The sequence below is a fragment of the Oncorhynchus gorbuscha genome, linkage group LG10 (genome assembly GCF_021184085.1).
Source record: "Oncorhynchus gorbuscha isolate QuinsamMale2020 ecotype Even-year linkage group LG10, OgorEven_v1.0, whole genome shotgun sequence".
NCBI classification, from domain to species: Eukaryota; Metazoa; Chordata; class Actinopteri; order Salmoniformes; family Salmonidae; genus Oncorhynchus; species Oncorhynchus gorbuscha.
Window position 1 is genome coordinate 27,192,559 of NC_060182.1, and position 14,607 is coordinate 27,207,165.

The 14,607-nt window shown below is 40.6% G+C and overlaps 1 pseudogene; it reads left to right on the forward strand.

Annotated features, from left to right (window-relative positions):
• Positions 1-3,842: 3,842 nt before the first annotated feature.
• The window catches only part of LOC124045787, a 42,178-nt pseudogene continuing 31,413 nt past the window's right edge, over positions 3,843-14,607 (forward strand).

Consider the following 14,607-nt stretch of genomic DNA (forward strand, 5'->3'; position numbering starts at 1 on the left):
CCCGTTGAACACACTTAGCAGTCAAAAGAGAGGTGCAACACTCTTGTGACTTTGAAACATATCTCATAGAAAATAAAAATAACTGTGCTGTGCTTGACAACAGTGAACAAACAGGGACAGTTTGTCCTATATTGAAGATTTATCCCTTGGGTGGATTTACATGTCCACCGTTGGTTCTGAGATAGCAGTGGAATTGTCCCATTTTGGCACTAAACATGCTTTTGTAAACAGCAATACTACTGCCTGTGATTTCACACAGCAGAACTACACATAGTCATACATCCACAGTCATTGACTCACAAATACATATGCACACAAATACAGAAAGACAGACAACCCCCCCCCCCCCACAAACGCATATTCTAGTAGAGAGCAGAATGGTTCGTAGTTGGGTAATTAGCCCCATCTCCTTTGATATGACAGTGTTATGTACACCAGAAGAATGGCTTGATCTAACCTTCCAACCCCCCATTGCCTAAACTCTACCCCCCCCCCCCTCCACACACACACACCACCACCACCACCATTCCGCTAGGGTGATAGGTTGTTTACGTTCAAAGAAACCACAGTGGCGTCTTTTGAGTTGGCTAAATGAAGTCCATTGTGGTAAGATGTACAGCTACAGATGACCTTCATCCATGTCTAAATGTAATGGACGTTTTCTCCCAAAAAGGAACTTTTGAATTATATCCATGCACAACAAGATTTTCCCAAGACGTTTTTTAAAGCCTATTGATTTGTTGTAGCTGCTTTGAAAAATTTCCCATCCCTGATAGCCTACTGAGATGTCAGTGAACATGATATAAACCATTACAGTAATCCAGATGAATTTGGGCTTCTCTGTCTCATTACTTTTCAAGAGCTATCTTGGAGAATTATCTATGCCAAATGAAAAGAGCATACATCATTAATGAGTTAAAGCATTTCCAGAATCTTCTTTTTTTCTGCGGTTTCCTGCACTAATGTACTGTAAGGAGTGAAAGATTTATCGTTTCATTGGACAGATATCCCAGACTCTCCATTCCATCTCTGCAGCCAGAGTACTATCATGAGTATGCTTTAGAGCAGCTGCGAACAGTAGGACTCTGTTATGGCGATTCTACTGAAGAAAAATGTATTGTGTAGTATTTTGTTCTCAACAATTAAAGGGATCCTGTTGGGAGCACATTTCTGAAAACAGCTTGGAGTCCCAGCCCAGTGGGGGCATGGCTAATTTATGCAGAACATTATAGTTAGAGCCAATTAGGATTTGTGTCACGTAAAACACAGCTTGTCTCTGTTGTTTTATTTCATAAAATGTTTTTACATAATTAATGCTTCCATGTAGGACACCTGTTTGTCACAAAATACTGTTTTTCTGGCCACATTGGAATATTAGCTAACAGCTATGGATATACATGTAGCTTTCCCTTGAGGTAGTGTTTACACCATATCCTGGGATTAAATGTGAATTTAGAATGCATGTTGGCATAGTGAACATGAATCTCCTTTCACAACACTGGTTATTCAAACTCAGAGAAGTTAAGGTCTGTGGAGGACAACAACAACAGTGCATGTCATGTCCACAATACATAGAACAGGAGATACTTGAGTGTATTTTTCCAAAGCACATAGAGGTTTGGTTCAAAAACAGATGGGGATCATTTCAGTATGGAGTCAGCAAGTTATGATGGGGATGAGTTTGTGAGAGAACACCCACACACAGAAGTGGGATGTCAACTCTGTGTTTCCTGTTCTACATCTCGTAAGGGATATTGTTCATTTCCAGCTCAGGAAACTCTGTCACACACACCCTGAATGTCAGTTACACAAGAGTCAACCAACCCAAGGTACTAGATTCACTCCAGCCAATGAATCACTTATATGATGACTTTAGGAATTCATTAATTTGATCAATTAATGATATTTTACAAAATCATTTGCATTTGTTTATCTCTACTATCTACAGTATGAGTTCTTTTTAGATTATAATACTTCCAGGAACATCAGGTCTGCTAGTTTTAATGAGTAATTATTCATTATGGGATTTTTCTGCAGCTTCTGTTTTTCACCCAAAGGACAACCAGGGCTAAACTGGTTTATAATTCATGATAATATATCATCTTAAAACACTAAATCTTAACATCTTAACAAAACACTATAACTTGATATATCAGCAGCGTGTAGATTACTAAAGGGGGAGAGTATAGCTGTCATTACGTTCAATTAAAGTAAAATTCTCCATGGTTCTCTGTCATCCCAAAATGAATAAAAGCAGGTGGTAGCCACAAATAATACATTTCCCTTTGGGCTAGTTGACATAAGGATCACACAAAGTCACAGCCCCATCATCAGTCACTGTAGCTTTTGTTCTATGAAACGTCAGGATGATCTCCCCTAAGATGTGGCTATATTTATATTCCTACACTTTCAGGGGTACACTGACTCAGAACAAAATGCATTAAGATTTTGTTAGATTACTGTTTGCTGGGAAACGTTAAAACAAGTGTAAATAGTTAAGCCAGTACTAGTACATAGTAAGTGGTGTTCACTACCGATTCGGAACTGTATCCTGTAATGGACAAGTCACTTCCTCAAAAAGGAAAGCTTAGTTCCTAGTGCACAATACTTCCCAGGACTGTAGTGTGTGGAGCGGATATGGAAGGCTGTGGAGTAGTCCCTCAGTGCCTAGGTGGACCAAGAAATGACACGCTTGGTCACAATGATGATGAATCCTTTTTTAAAGGGTTCCAAAAGGGTTCTTCGGCTGTGGAAAGGGTTCTACAAGGAACCCAAAAGGGTTCTACCTGGAACCAAAAGGGTTCTACCTAGTACCAAGAAGGGTTCTACAAAGGGTTCACCTATGGGGACAACCAAAGAAACCTTTTCGAGATACCACCTTTTAAAAATCTAAGTGTAGTAGATAAACACAGATGACATCAAGGCACCCCCCATTTGTCATTGCCTTTCAGTTATTCACTAAGGAAGATGTTTCACAAAGATCTTGCTTCGTAGTGTTTAAGGTTAGCTATGGTGCAATTTTGCACAATGAGCAATGGAGACTGCTGATTTGTTTTGGGAATACACAGGCAGGGGACGAATGGCTTTGCAGTGTGTGAATGCCCATCTTATCCCCCCCCCATGGTTGCCCTGTCTCACCTCTCCCGTTTTGTGGAGACTCCAGCGGAGCAAAGTGTTTCTGGTTGCATGCCACCAAGCTGGACCGCCATGCCGGAATCTCTGGAATTCCTAGACACTGGCCTTTTCCCAGTGCCCTATAGTGCCAAATGAACAATGACAGCAGCAACATCTTTCTTGAATTGCACAGCATGAACTCAGGGGCCTCTCTCATTCCTCCCTTTCTCCCTCATTGTCATATCCATCTAAACTCCTTAAGAAGGGACAACAGACTCCATGTTGATGAGAGGCCCCTGAGTTCGATGTTGATGAGAGTGTTTGCTAAACATACATGCTTTAAAAAAAATAGGGAACTGGTAGGCTACCTATTTCAATTGTTTGTTAGGCTTATTAACATTACAATTATCATGTACATCATGTGGTCAATTAAAAAGTCTGCTTATTCCTATAAAGCAGTAATTCACATTTTGATTTATCTGGATTAAGTTGTCTTTTCTGATTACCCATCTTGTACAGATTTGATAAAACATTTTTTTTCAATATAGTTTAGTTTTGAAATGCAAATAAAAACAGGACAGAAAGAGCGTCTCACGTTGGTCTTGCTAGAGGGGAAAAAATGGCCAGTTCTACAGTTTCACTCTGACTGGCACTGAGGTAGTTAATTAACTGTGACACGGTTGGCTTGAGAGGTAGCAAGAATGGGACAAGCGGCTTGAACACTAGAGCTCAGATAGCGGTGGAGGAAGAACAAACGCATAGAGCCTAACACCTGCCAGACTATTTGACTATTTTAAGTGTTAATATATCCTGGATTTGTCTATGCCTGGATTTGTCATTCCGGAGTTTTCAGGGGACGATGACTTAAATGAAAACGTGAGAGATTTCTAAAGCATCACGTAATTTCCATGCATGTAATTTGAGGAAAAGTGCTCTCTGCATGAAGCAAACTTTTTGACAACTTGCGAAACCTTACCAAGCAGTGGGTCTACGTGAGGCAGTATTACACGTTTACATTGCCTACGGTGATACACATTTTCTACTATTAGTTTGGAGTCAGATTTCAAACGTTATCATTTTCGGAAGGCTAAACAACGCCACAGAATGTGACATCTACTGTCTCGCGACGACGCCGACTGAGCATACCTGCATTGCAAGTGAGTTTGTTATTCATTTCTGTTTAGAGCACCTTTTGTCACGGGTAAAGTCCCATTTTTGTCTGCAAAACTAGGCTAGTTACTTTTCTTTCAACCCCATTGTAGTCCATATTGGCCTTTGACATCTTCAGTCGCAGTTAGAGCATAAGCTACGCTATACTTATAAAGCTTATGTATAACTCATAAAATATTCATATCATCAGAAATAATTTGTAAATCATACAATAGAAATGTTGTTATAAAGAAGGTGTAGACCTACGTGTATTGCTTTGACAAATGTGGCAAAACCCCTTACCATCCTTATAGCATGTATATGCCGCTTATGAATGACATGAAGCGTCTATTAAACCATTATGGAAATGTTATAAAGGCTTTATTAAGCTTTCAAAGATGGGGTTCAACCTTAGGTTTTGCCCCATCAGCCTCCCTCAACATGATCAAATTATGGCAAATGATACCACATGCTCTGACATTTCCTCAGCCCCCACATTTTCAAATATGCCAACTTTCCTGATGATGGGGCATTTATTATGTTCTCTATCATCTCATTTTAGCTTCACTGATCTGACTGATAATTCTGGTAGTAAACTAGGCTATGAATTCACTCCCCACATGGCAGGCACACATCCACCTGAGTGATGTTATTTTCATTTAACAAACTCACGAGCAAACTTTTTGAGGACCAGAGATGAGGTTTCAAAATGCACATGATATGTTTCCCTCTTAGTGGGCCTATGTATAATTCATACTCTGCCTCCCTGGCAGAAGTGCTTATGAATAATGCATTTTAAGTTAAAAGCACAACACTTTTTTTGTGACATAGGCTATCTGCCCATCCTCAAATAATGTCAGAACATATTATTATCCTCTTAGCTATACTATTATTAGTACAGGGCCCCGTCTGATAGTGTTGTTTATGTTGTGTTTAATCTAAGAGATACATAGGGGCTTTGTTCAGTGCTGGCCTACTAGTTCTTCACAAGTTGTGTGGTCCTGTGACCTGTGGTCATGCTGCAAATTGTTCCCTACCTACACACTATCCCCTATGACACTGGTAAGTCTACACCAGTACCTATAGGAACAAATGACATAAAGCTGAAAAAACACCAGCAGGGACACAATCATTTCTGACAAGGAAATAAAGAAATACACACATCTATATGAATTTACAGCAACAACAAAAAATCTGCTACATTTTCTAAGCTGCTCCTTCTATATTAGTGTGTCAAACAGTGTTCTAGCTTTGTGCTAGGTGTGAGGGCCTCCACAAATACACAAGGAAAAACATGAAAAAGCTCTCAGTGGTTTTCGCCCTCTACAGCCACAGTTGGACATCTATCATTTTAGTGAAATCATGGAATGGTTTTGCATTTGAAATGTGTGGTGGAAAAGGGGAGTAAATAAAGTAATTATAGCTTTAATTGCTCACCCATGCAATCCATGGAAAATGTATCTGAATGGTTCAATTTCAGATTATGACCCTTAAATATTTACGTTGTAGCTACCGCTACAAACATACCATTAATGACACGGAAACCATATTAACACCGTGCACTTTCATATTGCCATGGTTGTTTCACAAATACATTTTCCTCTCATATTCGACATCTGACAATACAGCAAATGTTAATGTCTCGTTTTAGTAGTACTAGTCAGACATTAGCTTCAAATGCAGCGATACAACGCTCCTATCAATTCTGAATGTCTATGAGACCTCGTTATGTTGTCTTGACAGGTGCTTTAACACTGCACATGTCATAATGCTGGCAGCTGTGAGTTTTTGCCCCTATTTGTGGAATTAACGTGACATTTTTTATCACATTGTCGCTTCAAAATTGAATCATTGTGTAAATGAATCAGTGTGAATATTCCATTCTATTTCTCAACATCCGTGTACATTACATTACATTACATTTAAGTGTACCAGTTGGATTCTGCATTATTCGTGCATTTTCTTTGCCCCCAGAAAGTTGTAAATATGCTAAGGTTAGGTAAATGCTTGAAAGTCAGGTTTGAAAGTTTGAAAACATGAAAGAAATCATATGTTAGGTGTATTGGAATATAGAATGAATTATGGAATTGAGTTTGAAGTGAAAAGATTATCGGAGTGCAAAGGGGTATTAAATAAATTGAGTGTAGGATTATGAAATGTCTCTCTGCAGCTTTTAAAATGCATTATTTTCAGAACCAGAATTTAAAACAATCCATCTCTGTATGGTCATTAATGTCTCTTGTTAATATGCACTTCTATGAACATTTTCCTCTTATCTGAACAGCAAACTTTTACTTTTGTTTAGCATGTCTTTCTGTATAGTCTATACTCCAATCTCTCATGTTGAGCCTTGCTTGACTCAAAGCCATTCTGTTTCCTAAAACTTTATCTCCTCTTCTGTTTGAAATAGAAACAGGCTATGTGTAGGTTCTCATACTCCAGTGTAGGTTCATTTTATTTAGCAAAACCACCTATCCAACTTTGACCTATCGTTGAGTCCTGGCACAGTCGCCTGGCAATGGTTGGTTGAGACATTGTGAGCGACAATTTTCATTGCTACTATCTTTATGGCCAGCTCCTAAGTCATGTTTGTCCAACTACAAAATATCTCTATTTTTATTTGACAGTTTGACCTTAAACCTTTAACTTTTATCTTAGTGTTTATCTTAGCTCTTCAAAAGAGATTGCCATAACATCTCCAAGAATCCCTGAGGATGAGATAGACAGGTGAGAGTGTAAGGAGAAAGAAAAAGAAAAGCAATCTGTCTGACATTTTGCAATAAATAGTAGAAATATATTTTGACGTGTAATTTACAGTCACACCTGATGTATATTTGTGGCATTATGCTTTTAATTATGCTACACCCTGTCAGGTTAGAATGTTGGGCCAGTAACCGACAGGTTGCTAGATCAAATCCCTGAGCTGACAATGTAAAAATCTGTTGTTCTTCCCCTGAACAAGGCAGTTAACCCACTGTTCCTAGGCTGTCATCGTAAATAAGAATTTGTTCTTAACTGACTTGCCTAGTTAAAGAAAGGTAAAATATATATATATATTTTAACATTTCAGTTTAGGGGGAATCTCAGCATTTACAAACTTTATTGCAGGGATAAACAATTGTTAGGTTTACTGGAACATATTTATCCTTACTTTGCAAACCTTGGCAAAATGATTTTTTTCATTTTTGTACTATATGTAAATAATTTTGTGTTGCGTGTCAGAAGGTGCTATACTAAGGAAGTTGTTATTATAGTTAGTAGCACTTTACATAAAGTAGAGCGGTATAATGCTGTATTACTTGTTATAACCATGTTTAAGCCCTTATAATGTCTTATTATAAGAAGAATGCAGATGGAATCACCAAATCCATACATTAAAACGGAATTCAACACTAATCAAAAATGTATTGAACTTAGTAGGAATAAACTAAATGTATTGAAAATGTGTTAATTTGGCCAAGTTTATCATAAAGCATGAACCGAATGCATCAGTGATTCGTATTTCCTGCAACTTTCTGTAAGAGACAACGATAATTCCCTCTCTATGTGCATGTGCGGTGGGTGAGAGTCTACCCCTTTGTGCAGCCGTTAGCGATGATGCTAATGAAAGTCTTCTGGTAGATGGAAAGGCTTTCTCAAAAACCGTCTAAATTAAATGTTAACTACAAAGTAGCCTATGCTTACATGGCAGAATGATATCATGATTATCCAGTGGGTATTTGTTTCGAAAACTCTACCATCACATGTGTGCTACAAAAACACAGCTAAACAACAGTCTCTTGCTAGGTGCACACTGGAATTAAAGGGTAACTACACCCAAAAATCAACATTTTATTTTGTTTTCTCCCAGACCTCAAAAGTGGTCTCCTGATGTTTAAGCATTATTGTCGACTTAGAAAGTGTCATTTTGAGAGCCAAAACCTGAAGGAAAAAAGGGGAAAACGGGAACCTGGAAAAACTAAACGGTGAAACTGGAACACAGGGAAAACAAAACGGAATCGAGCAAAAAATAAAACTGATTTTACAAGGCCCTATACATGTATAAGGCGTATAATATGCCTCTCTATGTAGCAGATTTGCAACTAAGTACATTAATGGAAGGTAGACTCAATGATATGACATAGATGCAGAAAGTAAACAGCATAGGCTCAACTTCTCAGCTGTTTTGGTACCCTGGCTACCACACTGTGAACAGCGTGAAGTGAACCCTTGCATCTCACTCATCTCAATATCTGTGGTGCTGCTCGTGGCAAAATCACTTCACTGAGTCTACCTTTAAATGTTCCATCTTGACGTTTGATGTAGGGTAACAACTGGAGGTGATCCACAGTGCATCAGAAGCCAACCACAAAGCTGGTGTCATGTAGATATATGTTCAGATAGGGACCTGGCTATGGTTCGTCATCACTTTCCCTGACACTCTCCTTGTCATCAAGGATTTGGGGCATTCAAGCAGTTGCCAGGCTCCAACTCACCACAAATACAACCGGTCTCTTGAGACGGTTGTCATGACAGCCTCAGTGAGTTTTGCTGGGGTCAAATGAGGGCCAGCCTGGGCCCTAGAGGTTAAGAGGAGGGGGAAGGGGGGAAGAGAGTGATTGTTAGGTATACCAGTGAGTGTGGTAGACTTAAAATATATAGGCCCGCTACTGTTGGTGCCGTATTTAATTTTATGAGCAGTACCATGGTTAAATCATTTCTCAAATGTTTTTGTCGTTTTTGTCCTGGGGTTTCTTCCCCCCCAATTATTTTGTGACTAAACACAATACCCTAGATGTACTAGGCTGTATGATACAGGAAGAGAATTGCAGAACCTGGCATGTTCTTTGTATTACTCCGGCATCAAAGACAATGTGGCACTTAATGAAAAAGACAAGTAGCTCTCAGGTGAGCAAGGGGCAGAGTTCTCTTTTATTATCAGTCAGCCCAGTGACAGTCAGAGATAGTATCAGACTGATTATATACTATTTATACCATATAAATATTGTATACCGCCAGCCAAACAGCACTTGTGCCTGTCACCAGGACTTCAAAAGCAGAAGCACCTGACTTGACTTTAGAATGTTATCCCCCTCCCTCTCCCCTCCCTACCATCCTTCCTAAATCTGGTGCCACTTTTACAGGGAAAGGCACAATACAGGGGGCGTCAATGACAGCAGGCAAGGGGAGCTAATCCATGCAGCTGTCAGCCCGCGGGGTATTAAGCCTCCATTCTGAAGATTCTTGGCGACCTGCCAGAGGTAGAGACAGTCTTTTTCAGACAGGCATGGAGTATAGGCATGGAGGGCCTGGTGCTAGGCCTCTGTATCCACTGTACTCGAACTGAAGTAAATTCTTGGAACCCAATGGACCATCCTTCAAGCCTTTTACCGAGTGAAGATGTAGCCAGCGACTGTGTAAATCTAGAGAGCCATTCATCATGTCTGGTGTCGCTGGGCCTCACTTTGATTGGCTCACTTGTTCACTGGTCTCAAGCTCTTGTGGACTTGGATACTATGTACTGTTGGTTCAGAGTTCAGTGTTACATTTTCTATATTCTGATTTTAGTAAAGAATGTTCTATTAAACATAGAATTCTGGATGCGTAGTGCAGCCTTGACTGTAATGTGTGTGAAATCTATATCTAAACACGGCAACCTTTCTGAAGGTCTGTTAAGCCAGGATTTGGGTCTGGCAAAAACAAACATGCATGTAAAAAATAAAACAAATAAAATGATGTTCTGTCATAAGCCAATCCAATGCTGGAAAACAGCTGTAGGGTATAAATAGTAGGGCAAGAAGTTTTAGTAATTGCAAAGGAATCCAGTGTTTATTGTGTAAATCAAAAGAGTAAGCCCATTTGAAACAGGTGTTGGAATGTGACAGGAGGGTGTCCATAGATCGCCCTCTATTTTTTTGCAAAATAGCCCTCTAATGCTCCCTCGCTCATTTTGTACCATTACAGCACACATGACCTCCACTTTGAGGGAATGAGTTCTGGGGGGCTGGATTACCAACAGAGACAGGAAAGGGAGGAATGATGGACTGCATAAATGTGGGGTGACGCAAATGCTCCCCTTTTGTGCTATCACATAAGGGGGAGGGCAGGGGGCATCCACGTGTTGTCCCCTTGCCCTCACTGTCCTTCTAGATTCAGGGAAACAGCAATGTTTGCCAACATTGTTTGAGACTATCTTTGGAGCTCTTTCGATTTTTAGTTGACGCAAACAAAAGCAAATGCAAATGTATCTTCTAAATGTTTTTGGTTTGTTGTTGCTGCCAGTAGTCTTGTAGCCAGACACCGTAATCTTGTGGATATCATTTTGTCAAAGAGTGGGTTTAGGCACAGTGGAATAAGTATATGCTGGCTAACACATATAGCTCTGGTTACACCTGAATGATAGGTGACATTTCAAGGACTATGACTTAGCTAGCTAGCTAGTATGTTCAGTCATCGTTTTTTTATGTTCAGTCATCGCCAGCAGCTACCAAGCTTTTTGTTGTAGTTGAAAATTGCCAAGTGTGACACTTTCCTTGTGAAATAGCCTAGGAATCAAGGCTATGCTGCCAGTCACACTTTGAAGGAAACTGGATCCTTTCAAATGTTTGTAGTTATTTCTTCTCGAAAAGTAACACATTAGTTTCAAATTGAAGTTCAGTCAGTTCGTCTCTCACCCACTACTTGTCCTGAGTCTTGTGCTTGCTGACAGGCCTATTGTGGAGCTACAGGAGACATGGTCATGGAAGTGTAGTACTTCAAAGAGGAGCAGATAAGACAGCGGGAGCTTAACAGCCTTTGAAGGGAGGTGCTGAATCCAGTATTTAGGCGCGCAGGAGCTTAACGGTCAATTCCAAAGTTCACCACTTGGCCTGGATTACACATTGGACCCTGGACCTGTGTGGAGGGAGCCTGGTTACAGCTGCTACTGGAGAGGAGCCACAACACACCCACTGTAGGACCCTCCGGACAGACCATAGGATAGCAGCACTTTCCTCTCCTCAAACACACTATTGGGTTCTAGAACACTGGGCTCTTGATTTAGGCAATGAAGTCATAACACATGGAGCCAAAAGTGACAGAAAAGACATCAGATTAACAGGAGACACTCCCTACAAACATAATACCCTATGTATGCTTTGGATGCATGGTGTCATGGTTCACCAAACAGACTGTTCTGTTCAGGAATAGGAATCATGATTGATTAAAAGTCTCAGGACTACGGCACAGGTGCGTCTGCAAGTGGAGTGGAGGCATTGACAGTCTGTGAATGAAATATTTCTGCTGTGAGTCGGAGGCCCTCTGACTGGCCAAGCATTTGTCCCCTGAGCGAGGATGAAACATGCTGTACCCTCCACAGAATTAAATAGGTGTTGACACGTGCTGATACTGAAACAGACCAAGAGAGAACAGGCAGGGAGGCACAGGTCAGTCACTCCACACAGTAATGTTGTACGGTTCCTGACAGGTGATGCAGCATTGTATTAGAAAAAGTTTCACAGGGGTATTTGTTTGACTTTCATTATCGTATGATCTATATGGCATGTGCTGTTGCCATTCCAGAGATAGATAGAGAACGAGACAGACAGAAAGACAGAGAGAGAAACCCACCTGGTGTTGGGGAGATGGCGCTAACAGCAAGGGTTGGGCTTAAGTAAATAATGATTAGGTTTTCGGCAGACGATGTGGAAACATGACCCCCATTGACCCGTGCTGGCGGTCTCCGTCCCTCCTGGGGCCGCCCTCCAAGCCTGTCGCAGCTTTCTTTCCAAGAGGCCGTGCTAATGAGCTCTCACGTTGACAGCCCTGTCCCCGATCGGCGCGTGTGGAGAGGTGCTGCATGGGGACGACCACTCGGACCAACATCAGGGACTAATTGTTGGCCAAGCTAGCAGGCCCAGTCATAGAGATAAAACACTCGTTTTGTATGGCTAGTTTTATCTCTATGGTCCCTGTACTGTTGGAGATGCAGTATGCATGGTGATATACACAAGCCTCTCGTGGGCACCTCTTTCCTTTTCCCCTGTGACCATGTGCCCTAGAAAACCATATGCAATCTGTCACTTCAACCAGCTCCTAATCTGCACTTCAAATCTGCAGGAAGGATTCAAACAGCCTTATGACCCACACATTTTATGCCTTTATATTTTTCCGTCCATATCCACAGCTTTCCAGACAGGAAAGTGCCTTTAGGAAAAAATAACCTCCATAAACCTGTCGGTTATACAAAACAAATAAAACCAAGATCAGGAGGATTACTATGAATGTTGGCTCTTGGAAATGTATCACCATCCTTTATGGACACTAAATCCTCAAAGTCCTGGGTAAACTTCTGCCCTCTTTAGTCTTTGTTTGTATACTAGTGCATTCTGGGTCAAATTATAGTTTGTATACTTAGTGGATTCTGGGTCAAATTACAGTTGCCCAGATGAAGAATGATGAGAGTATGCACAATCAGGGAGCAGGCTGCAAATGATAAACTCAAGTACAGTACTCTATTATCTCTGGTTATACCAAAGTGAAGGTCATTGATTAAAAAGCAAATGCTTGAGACAAATAGAAATCAATTTGATATGACTTATTCAATACATTCATGCCTCAAGGAAAGCCATGTATGTTGGCAAATTCCTGTGCTGTTGCAACATCCATTTACTGTGTAACTGTTCGTGATTAATGTTATCATTATACAGTATGCTAAGATCGAGGATTAGCCCTCAAGTATAGCCTGTCTCTGTTTTTTTTATGGGACAATAATGGTGTGAAAAGTTGTATCAGCTGTCGCAGGTTTTCAGGCCCCAACATGTTTTCTCCAGGGTGCAGCACACAGCTCTTTCAGCACTACTTTAATGACTCTGATTGCATCGTGAGATGTGGACAGACAGTAGTGTGTGAGATAGATGTTGACATGTTTTCAAGAGCCCTTCTGTCGATTTAAACCTATGACAGGTTGGATTACGGGATCCAGGATTTTGTTGCAATGCCAACATGGCGTGTTCACTCAATCAACTAACGTTGAAGAAACACATTTTATTTTTGACTTTTATATGAGACAAATATTTTTGGGACTGAAATGGAATCTCAGACAAAATAAACATGTACAACGTTGCTTGAAAAGTCTGTACGAGCTTGTTTAATTTCATTCCTCTTTCATTGAGTTCCATATGAGGGATCCTTTGATGCATTCCTTTGTTTGTCTCGTTCTGTGGATCTGTGCATTCCTTATCGCAATTGTGGTTTGCATTGATAGGACCACCCCTATCTAGACTTCTAATGTGAACTGTTAGTCATTTGGAACTAACTCCAGAATACAGCTGTGAACCCCACATTATTTCCATGGACTTTTCACCACTAGTCATTGCATTGCCTATGAAGCAACCACATCTGACCACACAGGAGCATCTATGACATCATAAGCAGAGCTAGTGCTCAATTGTCCATTATGATGTTCCCAGTGTCTAGAAATGACTGTTCTTTTGAAAATGTTTCACCCATCTTTGCTCCATGACATACTTCTTCTGCTATCCAGTCACTTGAAAGACTGAATGCCCTTTGCAAGCCACTGCAGGCAATTTTGCTGGTTTCACAGAAACTACATTTATATTTGAGGAGAATTTCACTACGCTACAACCCAAAACTGAGGTTTAGCTTGCTTCTCGTTGTTTGTCTTCAAGCTTACACTTGGCAGAGGAATTGAGGCAGTGGAAAGGAACTTTATGGCTTTTTGTTGTTTATCTACTGTGGACACAGGTCCAAAATCATGACTCAAACGTGAAAATCCTACCTTTTTCGTGTAATTTGTTTTGCTCTCCCAACATGTTTTGTGTCCATTCCCTCTCTCACCCTACTCTCTTGCTTTCTCTCTCTCTGTCTCATTTTTTGATTTCCTCCTCCCATCCCTGTTATGTGGCATGGATACGCTTGTCCAGTCTGGCACATCTCATTAGATCTATGCACTAGTCCTCAGGTCGAATAGATCAGTTGTAAAACATGCTGAACCAGAAATAGCTAATTGCAAATTGTACAGTAAGAACCAATGTTTCATGAATATGCTTGACTCAGGTTGGACTTTAGAGAGAGTAAACACACTCAAGTACTTAGTACCCTGCTCTTCTTTTCCTCTGAGGTTCTAGTAGTAACCGTATTTGTTGTGCATTCTTCATAAAGAGTTGTTTTTTTCCTACCCTGCGACCATGTATCTGACCATCCAGATCTCCTCTTATCTTCAGCAGTTCAACCTATTTGAGAGTATGGTCTGTTTGCATTGGCGAGGCCCATTCTTCTGTCTCCACTCTCCAATATGCAGGTGGAACGTCAGGCGTACAGAGGCCCACAGTGAAGAGGTGACTCCGGGATGCTGGCCTTCTAGGC